The sequence below is a fragment of the Alligator mississippiensis genome, chromosome 3, assembly GCF_030867095.1.
Source record: "Alligator mississippiensis isolate rAllMis1 chromosome 3, rAllMis1, whole genome shotgun sequence".
Lineage (NCBI taxonomy): Eukaryota > Metazoa > Chordata > Crocodylia > Alligatoridae > Alligator > Alligator mississippiensis.
In genome coordinates this window covers 276,579,179-276,605,662 of record NC_081826.1, presented here as the reverse complement: position 1 = coordinate 276,605,662, position 26,484 = coordinate 276,579,179, and the positions used below count along the sequence as shown (strand labels likewise).

Sequence of the window (26,484 nt, the reverse complement as noted above, 5' to 3'; positions counted from 1 at the left end):
CTGGCTCCTGTGCATGCTGGCCCCCAGATAGAGGAACCACATTGATCTTGCTGCAGTGTGATAGCAAACCAAACATCCCGGAAAGGTAAATATTGCACTGAAATGACCTGTTGGGATTCCCCTCCTTTTAAAATCCCTGCTTTAAAGTTAAATCTTAGTGTAATGGGGTTTGACTTCAGGGGAGGCCATGATCCTCCTGAAGCCCTTATTTAGTTTGTGCCTCTTTGGGTACTTCCCCTTACTCTTCACCTGCCAAACCTTGATGAAATGCTACTTTCAGAAAAAGGGAAGCTGCCCCAGGGCTTCCCAAGTCAGATCTCCTTTTATGAACACAGGTGTCCATGCTCATTGCCTTAAGGGCTTATTTTGTGGCTCTGACTGCCCCTTACAACACACCCAAGTCTCAGATTATGCTCATTCCTGCTGACACACCCCTCCTGGGCTACAGGCTCTCAGCCCGTCTTTATACCCTGGGGCTACAGGTTCCTTGGCCTCCAGCTGTGACCCCTGGTCTTTAGCCCATCTCTCTGGGTCCTGGCTCCACTCCTAGGGTAGTAAGACTCCTGGCCTCCCCTGGCCCCATGAGTCTCCAGCTGTGGCCCTCTTTGGCCTTCCACCCATCTCTGGGCCCTGGCCCCACTCCTGGGCTAGTGAGACCCTCAGGCTCCCTGGCCCCTCCTGGGCTTTCTGGCCTGGCTGACACTTGTCCCTTCCTGGGCTATATGCCTCCAACCTCTCTGGCCCTCTCTCCTTTCTGGGCTATCTGGGACCTCCTTTCCTCCCCTTAGCCCCTTCCACAAACCACCAAAATTACTTCCCCAGCTCAGACGTGACCCAGAAGCCCTGCTGCTAACAAGCTCTTCTCTCATGGCTAGACTGCCCAACCAGCTCAGGCCCTGGACTTATATGCTTCAAACCTGGCCCCCTGCAGTTGACTCTAACTGACCCCTGCAGCCTGCTTCTCACACTGTCTGCCTTCGCTTACAGTGACAGGTGTGCCAAGTAGCCTGTCACACCTGGGCTGTGACTGGAATACTTTTGTGACTGTCCCTCCGATCACAAGATCCCGGTATATTCTGTTCATCGAGACGCTTTATAAATACAACAGGGTTGTATTTATTCCAAGGAACTTAGGGCTAAATCCACAAAGGGACTTGGGTGAGGTGAGGTTGAGTATTAAGATACAGTCTCTTAGGTACTCTGTCTGTGAATCTTGTGTTGCTTTCTGTCCAATGTCAGTGTTTCAAAAGAGGGGTGGATGCACTCTTCTGCGAGGTAAGAGATATAGTTTTGAAACCAGTCAGGCTGAAGAAGGCACTGAACCCAGATCTTCAACTTCCTAGTAAGCATTTTAACCATTAGGCTATGATATAAGAGATGACTATGCATGGCTCATTCTACGGTCAGTTTTCAGCTCAGGTGGCTAGTATGCTTTGTGCTGAACTCAGTGTTGTTTGTGTGAATTAGGCATGCTCTGAGCACACCTATTGGATCAGGCCTTTTAGCAAATGTCGGCCCAGGGATGCCTAATCTGTGAAGTTCAAGATGACATAGGTGAGTGATAAGGTGCCAAGGCGTGGTGGCACAGAATTTTAGGCTCCTAAAATCGTAGATGCCTCTGTTCTCCAAGGCCGTGTCTGCATGATAAATGTGCTCAAACATTCTGTGTTGTCTCCTTAATCCAGAAACAGTCTACCTATATGATGAGGCACTTTGGGGCAGACTAATTAGCTCTGCTACTAATCAGAACCCACAGTCCCTTGCAGGCACAGCCCTGCAGTTTAAGAGACAGCATGGCATACAAGACGTACATGGCATGTGAGGCATCTCAAATGAAAGGCATCAGCAGACCTGATGACAAATGCCTTGCGTTTAAAAGTTTGTCTGACTTCATTCCAACTAATAACAAGTATCATCTCTGAACCAAGAGTTCTAGAGTTCTGCATTTCTTTTTGTCACAGACCAACACGGCTACTAAATACATCCCTTTATTTTGACTATGGTTTTGGTCAAATAAGATAATCATTCACAAAGATCCTTGCCCAACTCAATTCCTGGACCATAATGCTATAACATCACTTCAAGAGTACTTGGAGAAACTGGTAGAGCAGCTTTCTTACCTACCACTGTACCTACCATGTGCAGAAACCATTTCTACAATAGTTGAAACTCCAGGTCCCTTCACAGACAGTAATTATAGATGTTTTTTCCAGCTGTGGCTCTGTGATCTAGACTTGACACTTGCCTCTTTAACAGTGGACAGAAAGGGCCAGCTCACTTCAGATAAGCCATGGAACAGATGAGAGATGATGAAAACATTAGCTTGCAACAAGACTCCATTTCATATCCGCATCATTACTAATGACCTATTATTCCCTCTTCAGTCTGTTTCCAAACAGTTCAAAAAACACAGGGGAACTGTCTACTAAGGTCATCATTCTGAAATAACTCTTCTAAATAATAAGCACAGCCTGCTGTCCCCCACTCTCAATCAGCTGCTTGATATAAAGCCTCCCCTTCAGAAAAAGTTGGGCAGCTAAATGGTTTACAAATTAATTTTCTGGTAGTCTGAGGGAAAGAGTGAAATCCAGATTTGCCGCCAATTATGTTTTTGCCAGCTAATGATCCTGGGGAAGCAATTATGCTCAATTCTGAGATGATTACTATAGAAAGGAATTAAGCAATTGTTTCTGTTGAAAAGCAGAATTCTTTTCGTATTTGGAAACATGTAGAAACCTGACCACCTCACTGAAAACCTGACCCCAAGGAGGTTTGTCACTGTCTTCAGAGCAGCCAGGATTTCACTTCTGGTTTCAGAAAATTTTACAGACACAATTTAAAATTGAAGCTAAGGATGAGCTGATGTTATAATGAACACTGGGAACAGCCACACAGCAACTATAGGTTTTGGTTTTTGGAATGGCTTTTTAATGGTGATCTGTAATGTATTTAGATTTGTTTCTTTTCCCAGGGAGAGAGGGGGGGAGGGGAGTGGGGGAGAGACTGTTAAAAGATGCTCTTAAAAACATGCATATGCATACATCACCACATTTTATTAGAGAGCTGAGGCAAACAATAACTCATACAGCTCTCTCCAGTATGGTCTGTGCTTCAAATTATATGACTCAAATTTTCTCCACTAGTCTAGCATGCTGAGGCACTGGAGAGTATTTAAATATCCAGTCAATCTGAAAACATAACCACATTGGTAAGCATAATTTACTATTAGCATTGCCACATTCAACTGACTATACTTGTGTCGTAGAGCACCTTGGTCTACAAGTACTTAAAGTGTTTGCCACTTTAAGGGCTTTGAGTAGATAGCACCCTCTGGCATCAGGGCAGTTATGGGCAGCCTCCTGCTTATTAAATTAAATTGTTCATCAAGTCATGGCAGGTGAGACTGGGCAGGCCCTAGACAGATGGGTGGGCCGATGTTGAGACCCGGCCCTGGGCCAGCCCCTGTCACTACATGTAATAAGAAATAGACTGCTTCATCTTTGGACCCACAAATATATTTGGAATCCAGCTCAGCCCTTAGCCAGCACCAGGAAGTGGTGTAAGAGCATAAAACATGAAGATAATGTTTTTGGTCAAGTGTACAAAAGTCCCGTAAATTGCTGTGTGCCTCATTTGATCAATGTTGCTATGTAGAATAGAGGCAGTTTGCACAGATCTGTTCAGATCTCCAGCCACAAATTAAAAAAGTAATACAGATAGGCTAAGGGGGCAAACACAAATCATATTCAGTCACATCATAGATTAATGGTTACCTAACTAGACTCCTGTTTGTCCACCTGAAAACCTATTAGTTCTTCTGGATTTGTGTGGTAAACTGCTAGCCACATAGCTCAGCAAGTGGGATTTCTTGTCAAGAGATCTGTGCTCTGTTCTTGGTTGTACTACTGAACATCCATATGAGCTGGGTGTTGTTGAGCCCAATAATTTAACAAGATGCAAAAGGAGGCTGGATAAATTTGTGGAGGACAGATCCATCAGTGGGTGGTAAGCATGATGGCTAAGGGGACAGCCACAAAATTAAGACTTCCTATGCTTCTAAATACTGGAAGCTGGAGGAAAAGAACCAATGGATAGTTCAGCCTAGATATGTCCTGCTTAAATAGCCACTCATCACTATATCTGAATACCTAGCAAAATAGAGAGAATAATTTTATTTGCTTATATATAAAGTTCTCTCTCAAAACTTTGACCTCTTATAAATCTTATCTATCTTTATCTTGGATGAGTTTCTTTCTATTCATCAATATTACAGGCAACTGCAGTTTATACGTTATGCAATTTATAAATATAATTTATGTTTTATCATGGCTCTTATGTTTCCCTCTGAGAACCCAACGTATTAACATAACTGAAAGGAGCTTGTTCATTGTTCTACTGTGAATAGATTAAGCACTGTTACAGCTTCTTGCCAGTGTTACCCTCTGCATATCTAAGAGGTAATTTTGTCTGGACATGTTTACTTTAAATACACATCATAATAAAATTTTAATGACAAAAAATGTATCTCAGCTAAGATCCTTGTGGCTTTTTTTCTTGGTGGAATAAGAGGCCAAAACAATGGATCATCTTGCTCTTAGCTGAAGTCTAGCTATGCATGGAAATACATTTACAACCACTCTAATCCAGAGACTGGAAATATTTGTTGATAGATACATGACAATCAGTAACAGAAATCCCACCAATTTCATTTTGCTCTGTTGCTTAATTTTTTCTGTGGTTGAATTAATTCTCATGACAATGAGCTAGAGCCAGGTATTGCTCAAGGAGTTACTTTATGTGCTTCAGATGCAGATTTGCAAATTAAACCTCAGTCTTGGCCTGAGGCTCTTCTTTAGGGGAAAAAAAAGGAATGTAACTGATATACTAAAATCTTTCTGTTGATACTTTTCAAAGCAGCCTTGAGGATATAGTGCTGCCAAATGAGCCACACCTGACACGAATACCTGTAAATTTCCAAATACCACATAGTAGCTGTGAGAAGACAGCAGAACCTCACTACACTGGGGATCAAGAGCCCTGTAGTATAAGCCCTCACTCTGGTATTTTTCTGCCACATGACCTTGTAAGGAAAAAAGGTTCTTTTTATCTGGTTTGCTGCTGGTCACCTCACTAAGTAGAGCAGGAGAGGTGTTTTGTACAGCTGGGCATAATAAGCAACATGGAGGAAGGCACAACAGTAAAAAAAGGGAGGGGTGAACAGAAAGGCTTAGACAGAGCAAGCAGGGAGAGGAGGAGAGAGAAATACAGTCCTTACAAGCCCATCTCTTTTCAGCAAAGTGCTTGAATTTGTGCTTAATATTGGTGTTATTTGGGTTGAAGATGGTGCTTTACTTGCTTGAAACCAAAAGCTGAGAGAGAAATGTACAGAGTCCTGAAAGTGTGGCAGTTTGAATGATAAATAAACTGCTGTATTCCTCCTCGCCTCTCACATCTTCTCTTTCAAGCTCCTGGCTAAAAACCTGTGATAAAATACTGTCCCTTCTTTCTGCACTCCATATTGAATTCAGTGGCAGACATCCCATTCTTTTTAGTGGGATGAAGGTTTCACTCCCAGATTATTTCAATTTTGAATACTCTCAAGGGTTAGGAGCTGCTTGCATAGAATTCTTAAAAATTCAAAGGTATTTTTCGAACCTTTTTAGCTATCAGCTGTGCCAGCTTCCTTTTCTGTTCATTTGGGCTAGACAGCTTCTCTAGACTCTTTTCCTAGGCTCATCTTTATTTGGCCTTCAGTCATTTTTTTTTTTTAATTCCATACTTGTTGAAATTGTGCCCAAAGATTACTTTGGGCATCTTGTTGTGGAACAGTTCCCTTCAAGCTGCACTAAGGGTGAGCTCGGGTCAGCAAGGGCCTGCAAACTTGAATATTCAAATATTTAAAGTAGAAGCTGCTGGTGGGTTTCACGGTTATTGGTGTATTTTAGCATTCTCAATAGCTAAGAGCTACAACCTGGAGGTAGCCAGACTTGTAAATGTTACTGCATATATCTAAAATGTCTCTTCCTGTTTGGCCTTCAGCTCTTGATCCAGATGTTGTAACAGCAGATGAATCCAGGGCATCTGTATACTGTTGTTGAGACAATGTTGAGGCTGTGGAAAAGAAGTCATGCAAAGTTGGAAAAGTGAATGGAGCACACTTCCTACTGGGTTGAAGGTATGCAAATATATATTTTTATATTTTATCTTTTTTTATCAGGACATTTAGTGCACTGGATGAGATGTGTAACATTTCTGGAGGTGCAGGTGTAAGATCTAGGAATGGTGATGGTTCTGTTGTGGGGTGTAGTTATTGTGGGGATGGTGGAGATGTGTTGGTAGGTTTTACATTTCTTATCCTGGCATGATCTGGATCCATTCAGTGTGATTTGGGCCATAGGAAGTTTGCTTCTGGTGATGAGGTTAGCAAGGTTTAGTGCTTGTTTAAAGGGTAGGGTGGGTGGTTCTGGAAAGATCTCTTTCAGAATTGGGTCCAAGAAGAAGGGTGTTTGTGCCTGAAATTTTGCAAAGTACAATTTTTCCAAGTATTTAGTCGGTCTAATAAAAGATATCACATTTACCCAAAGAATCTTGTCTGCCTATGTCCTTGGACCAACATAACTACAACCAAGAACCCTCAAGCATCATTATAGTTATTAAAAAAAAAAAAAAGGTGGGGCTCAAGAGGGAGGAAACAGACTTTAAAAGAACTAATGGGATACTGCATTCAGATAATTGCAAAGGTAACCTGGGGTCACAGTATTAATGTTCTTTAGGTCCCCCTGTTCAATAAAATGGCACAATCAGTAAGATAAGTTTATGTGACTGGCAAAATATAAATTGCTTTTGTACCTGAACAACATGAGCAGCAGATGTGTTCTGTGAGCATTAAGATCACTCAGCAGGGAAACCAGTCTATTGTAAAGGAAAAAAAAAAAGGTCTATGGCCATAACAAAAGGAGAAAGACTAACATAGCAGTAGTCTAGAAGTTATAATATGTCTTTACACAATGTTCAGTCATTTAACAAAAGGCTAGTAGTGTACAAGACCCCTTGTTGACACAATTTACCTCAGCAGAGAACAGCCATTACTTAGAGTACAAAAGCACAATATGCACTATATGTGCTGTACACACTATGAATAAATAAAATGCTTGCACAAAGCTGTCTTCCACCTCTTCTGGTTATGATTTTCTAGGAGAAAAGCCAAGCAATACTAATAACATAAATCAAGGTGCTTAAGTAACTTGAAATACAAAAACAAGCATGGAAGGTGTTCTTTCCCATCTTGTAGACTGAGTTCCCAAAAGAGGTCCTTGCAATAAAATCCATAGTTAGAACTGATAAGTATCCTCTGGATCAGTGATGCCTAGTGATGAAGTATTCTATTCATACTAATGTTGTTATTTGACTATTTGCAGTTGGTAACAAACACTGGAAACATGTGGAAAGGTACTCACAATCTTTCTACAATCATCAAGGTGTGTCTCTGCTACTAGTAAAAAGTCTAGTCATTGCTTCATCTCTGTTGGTTTTTAACTGTCTGATTTCTGCCATAGGCCCAAGTAAACTGAAATGATTTTCCACAAAACTTTCCTAGCATAGTTCTGAAATGACCTACTAGTACCACTGCATATACTTTCATGAAGTATGTTCTTTTATGCCTGTGATATATTTATAGTTTTGACTCTTGTTGTCCATTTTCCAATGTATCCATAAGATCTATAAATTGCTCTGTGTTATTAATAAAATAATGAACAACTATTTATTAAGTTGAGATTGACATTTATGTTTGATAGCTAGGTCCTTTCCCACTTGAGGCCTAATAACATAACTAGACAAAGCTGTTATTTTTAAAGTAGAAAATATTCACCAGGACATTCAGGTTATCTTCCAGTCTTTTCAAAATATGAACTATGAAGCTATGGGAAGAATGGTCTTAGTCAAAGGCACCTTACTGCTTCATAGCAACATTGGGAAGAATAATGAGTCTGAGTGCAGAATTTGAACATATTAGTCCACGCATGTATTTTTGAAAGTCCCAAACCTGAAATACTCCAACATTTTGTACATGTGCATATCTCATAAAGGAAGACAGTGATGTCCAAAAGTTAGCTAAGGACATGTGTGGAATAATTATGGGAAGGAGCTGCTTAAGAGTAGATATGATAGTGGTCTACATATTTGAAGGACTGCCATAAAGAAGGAGAGAGAGAGCAGGTTGTGGACTAGTGGCTTAAAGTTTGAGCAAAATAGTTTTAGATTAAAAATCCAGAAAGCTTCTTCATTGTTAGAACAGTAAGGCAGTAGAATACACGGTCTATGGACGTTGTGGAATCTCTGTCACTGGAGGTGTTCGAGAAGAAGTTGGATAAGCATTCATCAGGGATGATGTAGAAGTAGCTGTGCCTTTGCTCTACTGTGTATGTTTCCTATGCTTCTTGGCTTTGCTTGGTTTTCGCAAGGGGACAGGAATGAAAATTTCCCCCTCCTGCTGCTACATGTATCAGGGCAGGGGATGGGGAGGGGGGGGGGGGACGAGAGAGTGGGGTTTGTCTTTCTCAGAAGCATTGGGTGTTCGCTGAAGTGAAAGCTAGGGACTTTGACTGGGGTATACCAGTGCTTCTTCTGGGACTTAAACTCAGAAGTTCCTAATTAGAAGGTCTTGCCCCTCTGCTCAGGGTCAAACCAATTGCCATATATGGGATCATACAGGAATTTTACCTCATGGTCAAGTTGGTACCAATTGTCAGGGGGTTTGTCTTTGTCTGTAGCAGGGAATGTAGCAATCTTCCTTGGATCTCTGGAGAACATTTTAACAACCCTTGCAGCAGCAGGACATTGGCTACTGTGGTAGCCCTGCTTTACTTGTGGCAGTTTAGGGTGTTATGTCATGTGGCTGTGTCAGGGTTGACTGTGTGGTTTTGCTAATAGGCTAGACAATGGATTTGTGTAGACTGCTTTAGATAGAGATGATCCTGCCTCAAGCAGGGAGGTTGAACTAGATGAACTGTAAATCTAGGGACAGACATTCAAAAAGCCGGAGCCTGAATTGATTCAATCTTTGCAGGTTAGTCTAACCTGCCTAGGTTGAACTGGTTTGCAATCATACAGACATCCTCTCTGGACTGAAGAAATGCAGGCACGTGCTTGCAGTGCCTGAGGCTACAAGCTGGGGGGTGCTAGAGAGAACCCTCCCTCCCCTTTCATAGTGCTGAGCTGTGGGGTGGGGTAGGGGGTGTATGGCCAGGCCCCAGCAGGATGCTCTGATTAGAGAGGGGTGTAAACCCCACCCCAGATCTGCACCATCCCAGGCTTTTCCCTGCTTGCTGCTCAAGTGGTAGGAGTGTTGCCAGACCCCAGCCCCTGGCTAGCACTCTGAGGCAAAAGGGGTGTGTGTAGTGCATGCATCTGTTGATGATGCTGAGCTTTTCAAACTCCTTCTCCCTGCTTCTTCATACTGTCTGCAAACCTGACAGGGCTGCAAACTAACAAAGGCTGATAACACAGAGTTTATCAGCCCGTCAACAAAACAAAAGCCTCTTTCATTAGTTCATGCTCTTTTTAAACAACTGTTTCCAGGGAAGGAATGGAGGGACATTACCAGCTAACCTGTTGATAAGCTCCAAAAAGCCCTAAGCGGACACTGTTCTATCTCGCTGTCCCAGTGAAACTGGAGACACACACACACACACACACACACACACACACACACACACACACCCTCTCAGCATTAACTAGGATACCACATGCCTAGGATCTGTGGGGCTGGGGTCCATGCTGTGGGGGATGGGATGGAGGGAGGAGGGGATCTCTGCTTGAGCAGTGAGTGGTGGGGGTGGTGGGGCAGGAGGAATCTGGGCAGACCTTGTAGTGCCTGCCATCTGCTCCAGAGGTCTGGCTAGGGAGGAGAGGCATGGGGCAAGTCATAGTTTCATAGTTAGTAGGGTCAGAAGGGACCTGAGCAGATCATCAAGTCCAACCCCCTGCCACGGGCAGGAAAGAATGCTGGGGTCAAATGACCCCGGCAAGGTGATTATCTAGCCTCCTTTTGAAGACCCCCAGGGTAGGAGCAAGCATCATTTCCCTTGGAAATTGGTTCCAGATCCTAGCCACCCTGACTGTGAAGTAGTGCTTCCTGATGTCCAGCCTGAGCCTACTCGCAGTCAACTTATGGCCGTTATTCCTAGTTATTCCTGGTAGTGCTCGGGGGAACAGGGTCTCTCCTATTCCCTGCTGGTCCCCCTTGGTAAGTTTATAGATAGCCACCAGATCTCCTCTCAGCCTTCTCTTGTGGAAGCTGAACAGGTTCAGGTCCTGTAGCCTCCCCTCATAGGGCCTGCCCTGCTCCCCCCTGATCACATGATTGGCCCTCCTTTGGACCCTCTCAATGCTGTACACATCCCTCCTGAAATGCGGTGCCCAGAACTGGATGCAGTACTCCAACTGTGGCCTGACCAATGTTGCATAGAGGGGAAGGATCACCTCCTTGGACCTGCTCATGATGCATCTGTGGATGCATGACAAGGTGCGGTTGGCTTTACTGACCACGTTCTCACATTGGCGGCCCATGTTCATCTTGGAATCAATAATGACTCCAAGATCCTTTTCTGCCTCTGTGCTGATGAGAAGGGAGTTCCCCAGCCTGTAGGTATGCTGCTGGTTCTTCCTCCCCAGGTGCAGTACCTTGCACTAGTCAGTACTGAAACCCACTCTATTTTCATCCGCCCATCCTTATAACCTGTCCAAATCTAGTTGTAGCCTGTCCCTCCCTTCTAACGTGCCCACTTCTCCCCACATCTTAGTGTTATCCGGAAACTTGAACAAGGTACTTTTCACTCCCTCATCCAAGTCACTGATGAAGATGTTGAACAGTGCAGACCCAAAGACTGAGCCCTGAGGAACCCCACTGCCCACATCCCTCCAGGTCAAAAATGACCTGTCCTGGAGGGTGCTGCCCTCCAGCCAATTTGTGACCCATCTGACTGTGTAGGCATTGATGCCATAGTCGCCTAATTTTTTGATGAGAATGTGGTGAGAGACAGTGTTGAAGGCCTTCTTAAAGACCAGTAAGACTACATCCACCATGACACCCGCATCCAAGGATTTTGTAACCTGGTTGTAGAAGGCCACCAGGTTGGTCTGACAGGACCTGCCTCTAATGAGCCCATGTTGGTTGCCCCTAAGCATAATTTCCCCTGCTGGTCCCTCACAGATGTGTTTTTGGATAATTTTCTCAAAAAGCTTCCCCAGGACCGAGGTAAGACTAACGGGCTTATAGTTTCCTGGGTCCTCCTTCCTCCCTTTTTTGAAAATGGGGACCACATTGGCCCTTTCCCAATCCTCTGGCACCTCACCAGAACACCACGAGTGCTTGTAGAGCTGTTCCAGGGGACCCTCAATGGCCTTTGCCAATTCCTTCAGCACCCTTGGGTGGTGATCATCTGGACCTGCTGATTTGAAGATATCCAGTCCCACCAGAAGTTCCCTGACCAGGTCCTCTCTGACCCTGGGCCTGGCTGTGCCTCTCCTGAGTTTGTCTGGGATCCCAGTGGGGTGGGGGATATCCCGGTCCCTGCTCAGAAATATGGAGGCAAAGAATTTGTGAAAGAGGTCAGCTTTATCATCTAGTGCAACCACCAGATTGCCAAGCGTGTCCTCCAGGGGCCCCATGTTACCCAGTGCGTTCTTTTTACTCCCTATGTATTTTAAAAAAGGACTTCTTGTTGTCTTTGATCTGGGTCGCTAGTCTCAGTTCTGTCTCTGCCTTAGCCTTCCTAACAGCCCCCCTATAGTCTTGAGCACTGGAGGTATAATCCTCCTTCATGATGGCCTCTCCCTTCCATTGGGTGTATGCCTCCATTTTAGTTTTCAGGTGATCCTGAATGCCTTTGAGCCATAGGGCCTTTTGAGCACTCTTGCCCCCTTTGACTCGTGTTGGGACTGTCAACCTTTGGGCTCAGGGGATTGTCTCCTTAAGGAATGACCACTCATCTTGGACTCCCAACACCCTTCCCCTCCATGACCTCAGTGCCTCCCTGACTAATCTCCTTAACTCATTGAAATCAGCCCTCCTGAAGTCAAGGGCTGCTGCCTTGCTGCAGGCCTTTGACACCTTGCGCTGGATGGTGAATTCCAGTGGGTGATGATTGGTATTGCCCAAGTGGTTGAGAACCTGCAGTCCCCTCACCAGGTCATTGCCTGTGGCCAGGACCAGGTCTAACAAGGCATTCCCCCTGGTGAGACTGTGTGCCTACTGGGTTAGGTGGAGGTCCTGTATTGGCTAGGAACCTACGTGAGTGATCAGACCTAGCTGACTGCTCCTCCCAGCAGAAGTCCAGGTAGTTTAGGTCACCCATGATGGCCATGTCCCTTGACTTAACTGCCTCTGTGAGCTGACCTGAGAATTCCTGGTCCAGCTCTTCCCCCTGGTTGGGTGGTCTGTAATAGACACCCACCATTAAGTCCCTTTCCCCCTTACCCCCTTGTATTCTAACCCAGAGCACTTCAGTCTGCCCCTCCTCTGACCCCATGCTGTTTGTTGAGGACTCTTTGACATAGAGCACCACACACCCACCTTTCCTCCCCATTCTATCCCACCTGTACAGTTTATAGCCCTTGATGTTTACTGCCCAGTCATGGGTTGAATCCCACCATATTTCAGTGAGCCCCACTATGTCCAGGTTTGTGTTAGCTAGCAGGAAGGCAAGTTCCTTCTGCTTGTTCCCCATAATATGAGCATTAGTGTAGAGGCATTTAAGGCCTCCTGTAGGTGTATACACTGCTCCCCTGATCCCAGAACTATCCGGACCCCAGCTACTTACCTGGGTACTTCTTGTGTTCATCACCTCTCTTGGCTGGGAAGCGTCGTCATTTCCCCCTGTGGCACCATCCCCTGGCAAAGCTAGTTTAAAGCACGCCGTATGAGATCAGTCAACCTGGAAGAAAAGACACGCTTGCCTTTAGGGAAGAGGTGAAGCCCATCCCACCCGAGCATGCTCCCTGCGCAAAAAAAGTAGGTTGTTGTCAAGGAACCCGAGACCTGCCTGGTAGCAGTAGTCTGTTCTCCGGAGCAGACGGCTTAGCCCAGCCCAGGGCTGCAAAGCATCTGGGATGCTGAGGGACTCTAGTTTAACTTAAACCAGGAAGGGGTCTGGGACAGACATTGCATAAACTGGTTTGACCCAAATCAGTTAAGTCTGATACTACATTCAACCAGGTTTATCTTAAACCAGTTTCAGCCATTTTGAAACTGGTTTATGGGCACAGAACTTATGTTCTGTTACAGGTTTAAACCAATTTCTGATCACTTAAATTGGTTTATGTGTAATATCAGTCCCTAGCCTAAAGGGCCCTTCTAGCCATACATTTCTGTGATTCTATAACAAGGAGAAAAACACCTGTACGCTAAAATGTCAAGTGTTACCTTTGGCACGTCATAGAATCATAGAAGTAGGGTCAGAAGGGACCTTGTAGATCTTCAAATCCGACCCCCTGCCTGGGCAGGAGGAAAACTGGGCTCAAGTGATCCCAGCCAGGCATTGAGCTGCTTCTTAAAGACCCCCAGGGTAGGAGCCAGTACCACTTCCCTTGGAAGTTGGTTCCAGATCCTAGCCACCCTAACTGTGAAGTAGTTCCTATGGATGTCTAATTTAAACCTACTCTCCAACAACTTGCGGCTGTTATTCCTTGTTATCCCGGGGTGCACTGGGGGAAAAAAGGTCTCCCCCAAACCCTTCTGGTCCCCCCCTAGTGAGTTTATAGATGGTCACCAGGTCCCCCCTCAGCCTTCTCTTGTGGAGGATGAACAGGTTCAGGTCCCGTAGCCTGTCATTGTAGGGTCTGCCCTGCTGTCCCCAGATCATGTGGGTGGCCCTCCTCTGGACCCTCTCAATATTGTCCACATCCCTCTTGAAGTGGGGCGCCCAGAACTGGACACAGTACTCCAGCTGCGGCCTGACCAGTGTCGTATAGAGGGGGAGGATCACCTCCTTGGCCCTACTTGAGATGCACCTGTGGATGCACGATAGAGTCCGGTTAGCCCTGCCGACCATGACCTTGCATTGTTGGCCCATGTTCATCTTGGAGTCAGTGATGACTCCTGTCATAAATAAGTCCCCAACAGAGTTAAATGCTCCTGCCACAATGGGCTGAGCGAGCTGTTTTACCCCCCCCTTTTTTTTTGTTTGGGCCACCTGATATGGGCGTACCCTATGTCATATTTCCGAGTACTTCGGTGGAAGGTTCTAGAAGTTAGCACCTAATGCTAGGTCTTTATAATAGTAAGGAGAAGTTCCGCCTTGTTATGTAAATATGTGCAACATTATTGGCCGGATGTAAATTATTCTATAAAGATGGTTAGGTATTGGCCCGCTAGCCATATATAAGGTTACCCAGTTTCCACCCAAGGCGGAGACCTCTGTGACGACCTCTGAGCTCGTTGCCCGGAGATCTGAGAGATCACCTTTAGCGGTTCATTGAGAGACTGATCATCTTTCAGCGTCTCCCCGTCGCCGAAAAATATCTGACGTACCCTATCCCGATTGCTAGCTCATTGCGTTGCGAACTCGTCCATTCCTCCGTTCGATTGTCGTTCTTGTTACCTGTTGAGTTATTTGTATTCTACGTTCGCCTCGTTTTCTGTAACAAGCAAGCTTCATTCACCTACGCAAAAAACATCTAAGGGCGTAAGTAAAATCTCTTTGAAACCATTAAGCTGTCCTGCCTCTCCATCCACACGCCTGCCCAACCGATCCCGTTTCGCTTAACAAACCCCAATTTTAGGCCCGGCTGGTCCGGCTCCCAGGACAACTCCAAGATCCCTTTCTGCCTCCGTGCTCTCAAGAAGGGAGTTTCCCATCTTATAAGTGTGTTGCCGCTTACTACTGCCCAAGTACAGCACCCTGCACTTGTCCGTATTGAAACGCATTCTGTTTTTGTCAGCCCACCCTTGCAACCTATCCAGGTCTTGCTACAGTCTTTCCCTCCCTACTAGCGTGCCCACCTCACCCCAAATTTTGGTATCATCAGCAAATTTGAACAGGTTGCTTTTCACCCCATCATCCAAATCGCTGATAAAGAAATTGAACAGTGCGGGCCCAAGGACCAAGCCCTGGGGGACTCCGCTGCCCACTTTCCCCCAGGTCGAATATGACCCATCCACCACCACCCTCTGAGTATGACCCTTCAGCCAATTAGCAATCCATCTGACCGTGTAGGCATCGATGCCACAGTTGCCTAGTTTTTTAATGAGGATGGAGTGGGAGACAGTGTCAAAGGCCTTGCTGAAGTCCAGAAAGACTACATCCACGGCAACACCTGCATCCAATGCTTTTGTGACCTGATCATAAAAGGCAATCAGGTTGGTGTGACATGTCCTGCCCCTAATGAAAACGTGCTGGTTGCCCCTGAGCATCATCCCCGATGCTGGCCCATCACAGATGTGCTCCTTGATGAGTTTCCCCAGGATTGAGGTAAGACTGATGGGCCTATAGTTGCCCGGGTCCTCCCTCCTCCCTTTCTTAAAGATGGGGACCACATTGGCTATCTTCCAATTATCTGGCACCTGGCCCGAGCACCACGAGCGCTCATAAAGCCATGCCAAGGGCCCAGCAATAACCCCTGCTAGCTCCCTCAACACCCTGGGGTGGAGAGCATCTGGACCTGCTGACTTGAACACGTCCAGTCCCTCCAGAAGCACTCTAACCTGGTCCTCCTCAACCTTAGGTCTTGAGGCGTTCCCCTCGAGTCCATCTTGAAACACGGTGGGGGAGTCCCTGCACATGAAAACGGATGTGCACTTAATGTCTTACTAAAGTTTTTACTTTAAAAGCTAATGAATGATAAATAACTACACATCTCTGCAAGCTGCAGAGAAAGATCTTAGAATCTCTACCCTCCTTTCCCACCCCCCAGACATAGCTGTGGTCAAACTGAAAGGTAAGCAGAGAGTCTGCTCCTGACCAGCTTCCTACTGGAGGCAGTCAGACCAGCAACTACAGGGTTTCTTTACATTCAAAAGCCAAACACATTTTTCATCCCTTCTAATTTAGTCAGTCCAGTTTTGTATCCCTCTTATTCAAGTCCCTGTGAAATAGAAGAATAATTGCTACCAGCTTTGATTATGTAGATGGGGAGAACCACAAACAACTGGTTGGAAAATTTAGCATTTTAGCTTTGTGTTTATTTGCCTGGCCTAATGCTTCTTTAATTCTGAAAGAAGTCGAAGCCTTGTGATTACTGCAGTGGTTCTCAGCATTGTTAGACTCAAGGCACCCCTCAGAAAGTGCCAACTCTTAGCTTTCACTTATTTTTCTGATTATGAAAAAATAATAGAGCAATCCTGTTGTTGCAAAAACCTTATTTTGACCTGTTTGTGTCTTTGAGTTTTGGACACTATTTGAAATCTCTGGGTTTGCCTTGTGAATTACGTGTAAGCATTTGCACACCTGACAGTGCTAACAAAGTGTGGAACCCCATGACATCCTTAACAGCATCTTGTAGCACCCAAGTGTGCTGTGGCATGCTGGTTAAGCATTATTGCACTGCTGCAAGGAAATAGAATGGAATGTTTTTAGGAAATGAGAAAAGTTGTCGAGGGGTGGGGTGCATAAGAAGGGAGACAGATGGTCAGACTCTCTCAGATGCCTGCAGCAGTACTTCTTTGGCTTCTACTTATCAGGCTTCCCTTCTGGCAGTAAGTGTGTGTTAATGCTCATTAAGGCCAACCCGCACAATTCACAAAAGCAGTAGCAGCACCTTACTGCAGAGAGAGATCGAAAGATATGTTGCACTCCAGTGAATTTTGCAGTGGGAAGGTTAGTGTATAAGTTATTATAGTGTATGTGGAAGATCTTTTTCAAAATGCATTTTCTAACCACTAGACCACACAATCACCAACCACAAAACCACAGAGATATTTCTGCAATAAATAACTGAACTCTGAGTTCCAAACCCCGTTGTTCATACAGTGCTAGTAACTTTGCTGTTTTTTTCACATTTCATGCAAGAATTTAGCAACCTGTAGGTATTGACTGGATTTTATGATTAACTATATCAACCAAAAACATAGAGTTGTCTCTTCCCTTTCTCCATGCATAGGCATGTGTGCACATTATTGGCTGGGGTCCTGGTTCTTACAGCATATTCTTTCAACTTCTATTGGAATTGTTTTCATTCCTTCTTCTGCCACTGTGGCCCATTCTTAATTAGTTAGATAGCACGACATTGATGAAATAAGTTTTTCACAGGATCACACCAAAGGTATAAATTTAAGATCCTGCTATTGGCAGAAGCTCATGATAGTTGATGTGATAGTTGAAGTTAAGAGGAAGGAGGTAAAGATGTTCACAAAGGGTGTGTAAAACCATTACATTTAGATCACCCTGACCAAGTGTAATGTGAACGTAATGTGTGTAACAGCAGGAGGAACCAGGGGGCAGTCGGCAGAGCTGTGCTATTAAATTTGGACTGCAACTCCCAGAAACCCCCAGGGGCTGGCAGACAAGGGAAATAGAAAGAGGAAGCTTGAGACTGGAGTAAGGGGAAGAGAGAGCAACAAGCACATGGAAATTAGTCAGTCCTATGCAGAGGAGTGTACAGAGAGCTGGAAATCTCATTGGCTGATTGCTGGAACTAGCAAAGCCTAGCCACTTGCCACAGACCAGGGCTGTACAGTTTCAACCTCCCTCCCTGACTAGTCTATTTTTACCCACTCCCCAGTGCCCCAACTACCCTCCATGGATGGGTCAGATTCTCCCCACCCCAGAATAGCCAGCTTCCCACTGTCGATTCACCAGCCCCCTGGATCCTGTCACCCCCTGACTAATTTACCTCCAGCTACCTGCGCAAACTTACTTTGAGTTGCCTAAACTTAAGCCACCTAACCTGAGTTGTCATTTGAACACTTGTTCACACCCAAAGCATTTTCACCATGGTATACAGTAATAAGTTTGTGTGCAAGAAGTAGATTTCTCTGTTGTCTACAGATATTAGTGTATGACCAGAGGTATGAGATGCCTCGTGAATGAATGGATACCCTTTGTAGACCTTACACAATTAGGTCCGGACATTTGGAAGTCTAACAATAGAATTGTTTCTAAAGTAGGTATAGGAAAGTAGCACTGTGATTTCCACCTCCACCCTCCCCACCTTTCCCTTCTCACTGTTATGTTGAATGCTGGTGAAAAACAGTGAACAGCTCCAGGTAGCTAGTCTTCAATACTAAAAATCATTGGAAGGGGAGAGGGCGGGAAATGGACTATTTTCTCTTTCTGTCTGCTTCATCTGATTTCCTGCCTGGGGCAGGGGGTCAGACTGGATGATCTATTAGGTCTCTTCTGACCCTAGAACTGTATGGAATCTATTGAACAACTTAAGAAAACAGGGGCCTGCAGATGAAGAATACTCATACATTTCTATGTTTGTTCCACACATCTAAAGGCAGAGTGTGCAATCTTTAAAACCTAATTTTTCTTTATTTATAGATGTAATACGTTCTGTTGTTTGAAATTTAACTGGAGAATTCAGGGATTTGTGACTTGATGCTATGAAGAAGCAATAATATTCATGCAGTTTAAGAGCACTGAAGTTTTAGGATGTTACACTGGGAAAGCTGATTAGCTTCACAATACAAGCTCTGAAGCTGCTGACATGCACCATATTTGTAGTGTACAAAGTCTGTAGCAGTACAAAACATGGATTGCCCTAGGGTTTGTAGCCCTGACATAAATATGCCAAACTGCCACAAAGGCATGCCAGCCAGTCAAAACATGATAGGGGAATGCTCCTTAGCCCCACCTGTCCCAAGGAGAGTCTGTCACTGAGTGGGATTGGCTCACTGACAGGCCACTATGGTAACAGCTGATGTGGCTGCCCCTGGAGACCTGCAAAGGCAAGATTTGGGGGAGGAGATCCCCAATCAGTCCCTGCCACTTCCATTTGCATGCAGCCCTTTTGCCTGGAAACACAGGTGTGGGGCTGCCGCCAGGTAAATTCCCACAGGGCTTCTTGTGGTTGGGTGAGCTATCGGGGAGCTAGCCACTATTCCTCCCTTCCCGTCTTGGAGTGCTCTGGGATACTGGGAGATAGGAATACCTGTCCACATGTTAAATTTGTCATGGAAATCTTTCCTGCAACATAGAAGCTGCTGTTTTAAACCAATGTTTTTGGTCACAGATTGGCCATTTTTTAGTATGACACAAAGCTTGATTGTGTGGCTGCAGGCTTTTTGTTGCATGCAAACAACAGATAAAAACTGAGAATTTAATGTAATGTCTATCAGGCATTGCCTATTGTGAGAACTGAGATTTACTTTGCCTTCAATGTTCAGTTTTATCCTTCGCTACCTTTATTTTGTTTAAAAGAAAGGGCCAGACTCCTGGAGCCCTTTGTTCATGTGCAGCTGTCCAGCCCTGCCATAAGAGCAGCTAGTGTGAATGATGCTGAACAGGAGGTAGAACTAATGGACACAGTTGCAAAATGTAAAACATGATGAATATAAGAACAGACCGAGACTGAAGGAATAATTTGCAGGGAAGTATGCTTTCCGTTTATTCAGTTGATGTTTCAGGTGTTCAGTAATGGTGGAGTAGGGAGAAAAGGCCTGTGCAGTACAAAATGTACGGTGCTGGAGGCAAGTAATTATAGATTTTTCTGTAAAATGTCTGATGGGACATCTTTGTTATCCCTTCTTAGAGTGCTAGATGCCAGCTTCTGTGCTCTGGTTTTGAAAGGAGAATATGTTTTTTTAAAAAGGTACTGCTATTGAAATGTTTGTTTAGAGATGCTTTGTCAAGGAAACAAGCTCAAACATGTGTGTGTAAAAATGTGCACATATGCCTACACACACATGTACGCATGCACATGCATACATCATTCCAGCACATCATTTTGGGAAACTGGAACCAATGATTTGGATGCCTAGATGTGTAGTTAGGAGCTAAAACTACCTATTACATTAGCGTTGGATTCTATTCCACTTACTACAAATCTAAATATGGTCCTTTTCCTTTCTAGGTGCTAGAGGTGGTGTTATCACCTAGATTGGAGGTCTTCAAGAGGAGGCTAGATAAAACAGCAGCTTCTATGTTGCAGGAAATATTTCCATGACAAATTTAACATGTGAACAGATATTCCTGTCTCCCAGTATCCCAGAGCATTCCCCAAGATGGGAGGCGAGGAATAGTGGCTAGCTCCCTGATTTAGGTTAGATATTAGGAAGAAATTTTTCACAGTAAGGGTGGCCAGGATCTGGAACGGGCTTCCAAGAGAGGTGGTGCTGTCGTCTAGCTTGGAGGTTTTCAAGAGGAGGCTAGATAGTCACCTGGCTGGGGTCATCTGACCTCGGTCCTCTTTCCTGTTGGGCAGGGGGTCGGACACGATGATCCATTGTGGTCCCTTCTGACTCTACAGTATATGAATCTATGAATCTTTCCATTTAAGTCCCTGAAAAGTTAACGTTTATTTTTATAACACACCTTCATCTTAACCTGAAAACAAAGTCACAAAAAGCAATGGGTAGCAGGCGGAGGAAGGTCTAACCACCTTTAGTGTTAGTAGTTTTTCAGGGACTCAAGCAGGAGGGAATAGGTTTCTAATAGGCAAAATAGGATCTGACCCTTGGTCTTTCCTAGGAGTGCATTTGCTCAGGAAAGCTATGGATGGAACTTGAAAACACTGCATCTGCAATTGCTTCCCTGCCCAGCTTTGCTGCTGGGGTGGGAGGACAGCAAAGAGGGGAGCCTGAACCAGCAGTGAACAACCCGCATCCGTCTCCCCCATGGGCTCCACTCTGACTGTGCCACCTGTTGGGAAGGGAGAGCCGGGCTCCAAGCTCTGCTCCACCACAGCAGCCATTGCCCCCTGTGGTGCTGTGGTTTTGGGGCTTGAGTGCTGCTATGGGGCAGCAGGGGGCCAAGGACCTAGATTCCTGGGCCTGAGGGGCCCCCTCCAGCAGAGTTATGGGGGTGGGATCTGTGGGTGGGGAGTGAGGGGCACCAGCAAGGTTGGGGGGCTGTGGGTGAGGAGTGAGGGGCCTGGACCGGCATTCTGGTGAGTGAAGGGGGTAGGGAGAACTCTAATTTTTCCATGATAAAAAACCCCAAATCAAATGCCACAATGTATAAGTACTTAGAATTTATTTTATTATAGCGATTGAATTTATTTTATTATAGTGATTGAGGCAGTGGTAGGCTTCGAGATTGCTTTAAATTTGTAAATATAGTAATAAAAATTGCGTTTGACTGATATATGTATATCTATCTATATCTATATCTTGATATATATTGATTTATATTGATATATATCAATTATTATATTAAAAATTGCAAATTCTCCGATTAAAAAACCCAAAGTCTGACCTTAAAGTGGAATGCCACTAATAATATATATTAGTGGCATTCCACTTTAAGGTCAGACTTTGGGTTTTTTAATCGGAGAATTTGCAATTTTTAAACAGAGAAAACCAGGATCCCTGAGTATATTGTGTAGTGCAGTTTTTTAAAGAGAATGTGATGTGATTGACAATAATGAGGAATTAAGGTTAAATATCTTACAAAAGTCTAAATATAATATTTGGGCAGTTTATGTTTTAATAACCAGCCTTGAAGTCTCATTGAATAATGTATTCAAACATGTTTGATGACATTTTCTATCAAATCATTTTGACTTGCATTGTTTTCCAGTCCTAATTCTCTAGCAGAATCAGTTGAGTCTTGCATCAACATTTCAGTTTTGTTTTTTTCCAAGCTAACCACCATGTTTCCATCTAGATGATTTATTTACTCTCTGCTAATTTGGGGCATATTTAAAATCAATCAGCCTTTTGGAATTTCCTGACGTTCCAAAATGTATTTAAAAAGTAGTGAGCCAAAGATCTTCCAGCTGTTTTTTAGGATTCTAGAATGAAAAATTATCTAATTCTGATTATTTTAAAATGTTTAGCCTTAGTAGATCTTGTTTAACATTCTTTTTGGCTACTAAAGGGTTGGAAAACTCTGTACTACCTTCAGGTTATGAGATGATATCATCCCAATTCTGTCAAAGTGCAGAATAGGGATATTTATTAAACTACCTTGCCTTTTGTATGTCATGACTACTAGGTGGGGATGGTAAAATAATTAATGTAACCATACCATTGCTAACATTTCAGTAGTTCCTACAGTACTGGAAAAGAGTTCCTCCTTATTGGCCTTATGTCATGGTTTCCCCAGTGGACCATGTTTTGATTAGAAGCCAGACCAAGAGATCAAGGGTAGCTTTTAGATTGGATGAGTCCTGGCTCCCGAAACTACAAATCCTGCCTTTTGGTCTCAAACACTCTCCTCTTCCCACCATCCTCCTGGTTATCTATGGCGCTTCCTCAGAGAGAGAGACCCTCTAGTTTGTCTCCTTTACTTCTTCAAAGTGAAAAGGAGCATGCCCAAGGTCCAAGCAGTGAAGTGGTCAGCTCTTTAGCACATTTATTGGACAACAGCAGTAGGCAGAGACCTTGCACCCTGCTGCCCAAGCAGTCTCTATGCCCCAAAACTACCCTAGATATTCTCTTTACAGCTGCCCAAGCTGCCCTCTTGCTGCATATCTCATCCCCTGGTAGTCTTTGGGTATCTCCCCTTTCAGAATCTTCTTTGGATTGTAATGTCCTTACTTTCAACCCTCCCTGCACCAGAGACAGCAGGGTGTCTCTTCATCTATTTGTTTTGAAGTCTTTTTGATGTGCTAACATAGGGCAATTATCTATTTGCTGCTTGCTGGCTCAGTACTCCCAGTAGAGTGTGTAGACCAATCTCTCAGCTCTGACTTCAAATACTAGTAGTTCCTTCATTCTCCCATGTGCAATCTAGTCGGGGAAACAGGCATGTAACATTATTACAACATGCACACATCTAGACCAGGAATATTAAAACAAAACCATAGTCTGTAACACTTTTGTCCTTTCCGCCATGATATTGTTCCCTCAAAATATGTATTTTTGTTTTTCTTTAGCTTCCTTCATCAATTTTCTATACTTTAAAGATTTTATTTAAATGTTGATTGCTCTCTCTTCCCCTCCACCCTTTTCCTGTTTTTTATTTCTTTTTCTATTTCTATTTGTTGCCTTTGCTTGCTATTAAACCCAGACAGATGCTTGGACAATGTTGCCTTCTTTTTAAATGTAGATATCGAAACTCTATAATATCCACTGAATGCTTTAAAAAAATCACAATTTCGCATATCTATTTCTGTCTACATTTTTCCACTCAAGGTCATACTCCATTCTTTATTTATTGTGTAATGCTACTTTGAGTCTGGTCTTTAACAAGATTTCCATTACTCTTGATGAGTTTTCTTTCCCAAAGAGTGTGCCAAATGACAACATTTGCATCCAGACTTTGATCAAAACTTTTCCAAAATTTTGTTGTTTTCTGATCTGTTTTTTGTTTGTTTGTTTGTTTGTTTGTTTTGACTCATTTATAAATTTGGAAGCAGATGCATAATTTGGGTTCAAATATGAATGCAGATGTCACCACAATTTAGGTAGGTTCATTTATGGTATTATAATAATGGCCCATAGGATAATGCTGGAAAGGTGTAACCCTGCAAATCACTCTACAAACTGCTAGTTTCTGACGATCCCTGTGGACATTGTGTTTGGTTGCCTGTTAGTGTTAAACACAGTATTACTATACTACATATAGGGACTTCAATACTTGCTGCCCTGTCTCTTCATTTACGTTTACAGAAGAACCACAAAAGTAAGTCTGGTGTTATGATTTCAATGTATTACTAAATGTTTGGAATGTCCAGTTTAAAAACTGAGCTGTCTTTTCAGCCATTTTCAGTGGACTGATGTTATGCATGGCTGTAGAAGAGCTGGCTGCTGACATTACAAACTCTTTTCCTTTAAAGTGTTCATATCTGCTCCAAGTATTTGACCTATTGATTCACAAATAGGCCATCTAATATACGTCTAGGTAACACAGTTATATAACCTAATACTTACTTTTCCTGCTCTGGGTTTAACTGTCCAAGACTCATGCTACCAGGATCAAAGACCTGAAGACCTGTCAATGTTCCTCAATTCCTGCTGATTAACTTCTGGCAGGGCATGAGTATATTAGGCAGCATTTCCTGATGCAGGATGGGTAGCACTCCACATTTTCAGTTTTTAATTAAAAAATAAAAAAATCCGGGAATTTTTCAGGGTTTCTCTTTGAAACATTAAAACCAGGATGAAATCAGGATAAAAGGAAAAAAGAAAAGGAAAAAATCAGTTTAAATTGGGGAAAAGTCAGTGTTGAGGGAGGGAGAGAGTAAGGCTGGGACTAGAGAAGGGGAGGGGGGAGGGGCATGGCTCAGCCTGTTGGCTGCTTCTGGGGCTGCAGCGGGGAGTAAAGTGGGGGGAGCTGTCAGTGGGTGTGGGGCGGGGGGGCAGCTCTTGCTGCTGTGTGCTCCCCAGGAGGGCTGTAGGCTGGGGTCCTGTGCCAGGCTCTTCCCAGGGAGCAGCGGCAGGAAGCACAAGGCACCCCCCCCCACACACATTCCACATGCGGCTGCCACAACCACCCCCCTCACGTCCGACCGGAAACCTGTGCCTCCGGTAACTGGCCCAGTAGCACTTTTAGCTTACCAGCACCACCTGTTTTTCAATTCAAATCCCAGCTAACTGGCACAAGTTGGGAATGGGTCATTCTAAACTGAATGACTTAAAAAAAAATAAATCAGGGAGTTTATCAGTGAAAAATTGGTAAAAACTGAGAATGTAGAACACTAAGGATGGGGAGTAGCTTGACATTTTCCACTTTGGCTTAACCCTCACCTAATTATTTCAGGATTTTTGTCTGAAGCGTGCAAAGAACTTTGGAGTCCATAAGTATCTTTGCTTTCACAATGGCCAGAACTCTTTGCTCATTATTATAAAATGGAAAAAATAATTTAAAAAAATGACAATTATGGCTGAAATTTAAGGATATGAGAAACGGGGCACATCTACATGTGAAATTCATTCAGAGTTTATTGCTTCCAGGTGTACCGTTTGAATGTGTGCCTGGATCTGCAGCAGGTTGAGCCAGGTCAGAGCAGCCCCAACTGGCAGCGGGCTCCTGGGGTCAGCCTGCCAGTCTGGGGCTCTTCCTCCCCCCCCATGGCTCAGCATGCTGTGGAAGGGTTGGCTGGGGTGTGCCCTTGTGCCCCAGACAGTTGTCAGGGTGCACACATGCACTTGTAACCTGGGTGGTACTCCAAGAGGTACCCCCTCTCCAATTGAAGGCATCAAAGCGGTGTACAAGCACTGTGGGAGGTGTAGGGACTTTCCTCCCCCTATAGAGCAGAGCCAGACCACCAATGGGGACTTAACTATATACCTTTTAATGAGAGAACAGTACTGGGAACATGACCAGTATAAACCAGGGGGTATAGGGGACACTACAACGCCCCGAGGGGGCAGGGTTCAACAAAGGTTATACACTTACAATCATAGACATATTCATCCAGTTGACAAAAGACAGGGTTAACCAAAATATAAAACACAAACAGCAGAACAAACAATACTGGCTGGTGAAATACAAAAGGCACAAAATACAAAATGTCAAATGACAAGGAATATAGGGCCTAGGTAGTTGCAGGGGGAGAAAGGGGAAAACACAATGGCCCCTTTCCACTGCAACAAGGATTTCTCCCTGTTAGTTTGCTCACTCCAGCTGGGACTTGAACTTATATCTCCCACATGGTAGGCAGAAACTTGACCACACAGCCACCAGTGCTGGTATTTTGTCAAGCTGCTAGGGGTCTTGACCTTCCTGGAGCGCTGGCCTCATGTCAGGCTGCCTGGCCTCTGATTAGAGGAGCTGGAAGCAGAGGTGGGAACCTCTCAGGTTGCTGCTCAGATCCTTGCTGGAGCTGGGGAGCCTCTCCTGCTGGCTGCAGCCTTTCGTAGGGGATCCTGCAGCCCAGTGGGTAGCCTCTCCTACTGGCTGCACGCCGCGCTGCTGAGGGCCCCAGTGCTGCCTGCAGGTCCGACTCCTTCAGGCTCTTCTGAGGCAACTGCTCCCACCCCAGTGGCCCAGCTCTTTGCCAGCTCTTTGAAACTCCTTCCTTGTGGTCCCTCACTGGTCTCCCCTGAGTCAGCTGTGCTGCCCTTTTTATCCACCTCCAGGTGAACCAAAGGGCCAATCAGGGGACATGGAGTGTGAGTCTCTGGGGCCTGATTGGTGAGGAAAGGGAATCCCAAGTCCTCCAATCATCTTTTACCCCTTCAAAACCCCTGGGCTAAGTCACTACCAGCTAGCCCATCACACACTGCTGCAGAGTAAAAAAACCCTGCATCAGGATAGTACTTGTATTTACAAGTACTATGCTGCTGCAAAGTTAATTAGTTTACTCCAGCCTAATTGCCCTGCATGTGTAGATGCCGAGGCATTTACTGTGGAGCTAACTCCGGAGTAAATGTCTCGTGTAGATGTGCCCACAGAGAATTTGATCACATGGGTCTAACCTGATTTACGGTATAAG

The 26,484-nt window shown here is 44.5% G+C and overlaps 1 long non-coding RNA gene across 1 annotated transcript in view; it reads left to right on the top strand.

Annotated features, from left to right (window-relative positions):
* The window catches only part of LOC109285320 (uncharacterized), a 230,422-nt gene that overhangs the window by 139,722 nt on the left and 64,216 nt on the right, over positions 1-26,484 (top strand). The window contains exon 8 of the long non-coding RNA XR_002093075.2: positions 6,040-6,175. This is a non-coding gene — a long non-coding RNA (uncharacterized LOC109285320). The remainder of the gene's footprint in view (positions 1-6,039; positions 6,176-26,484) is intronic.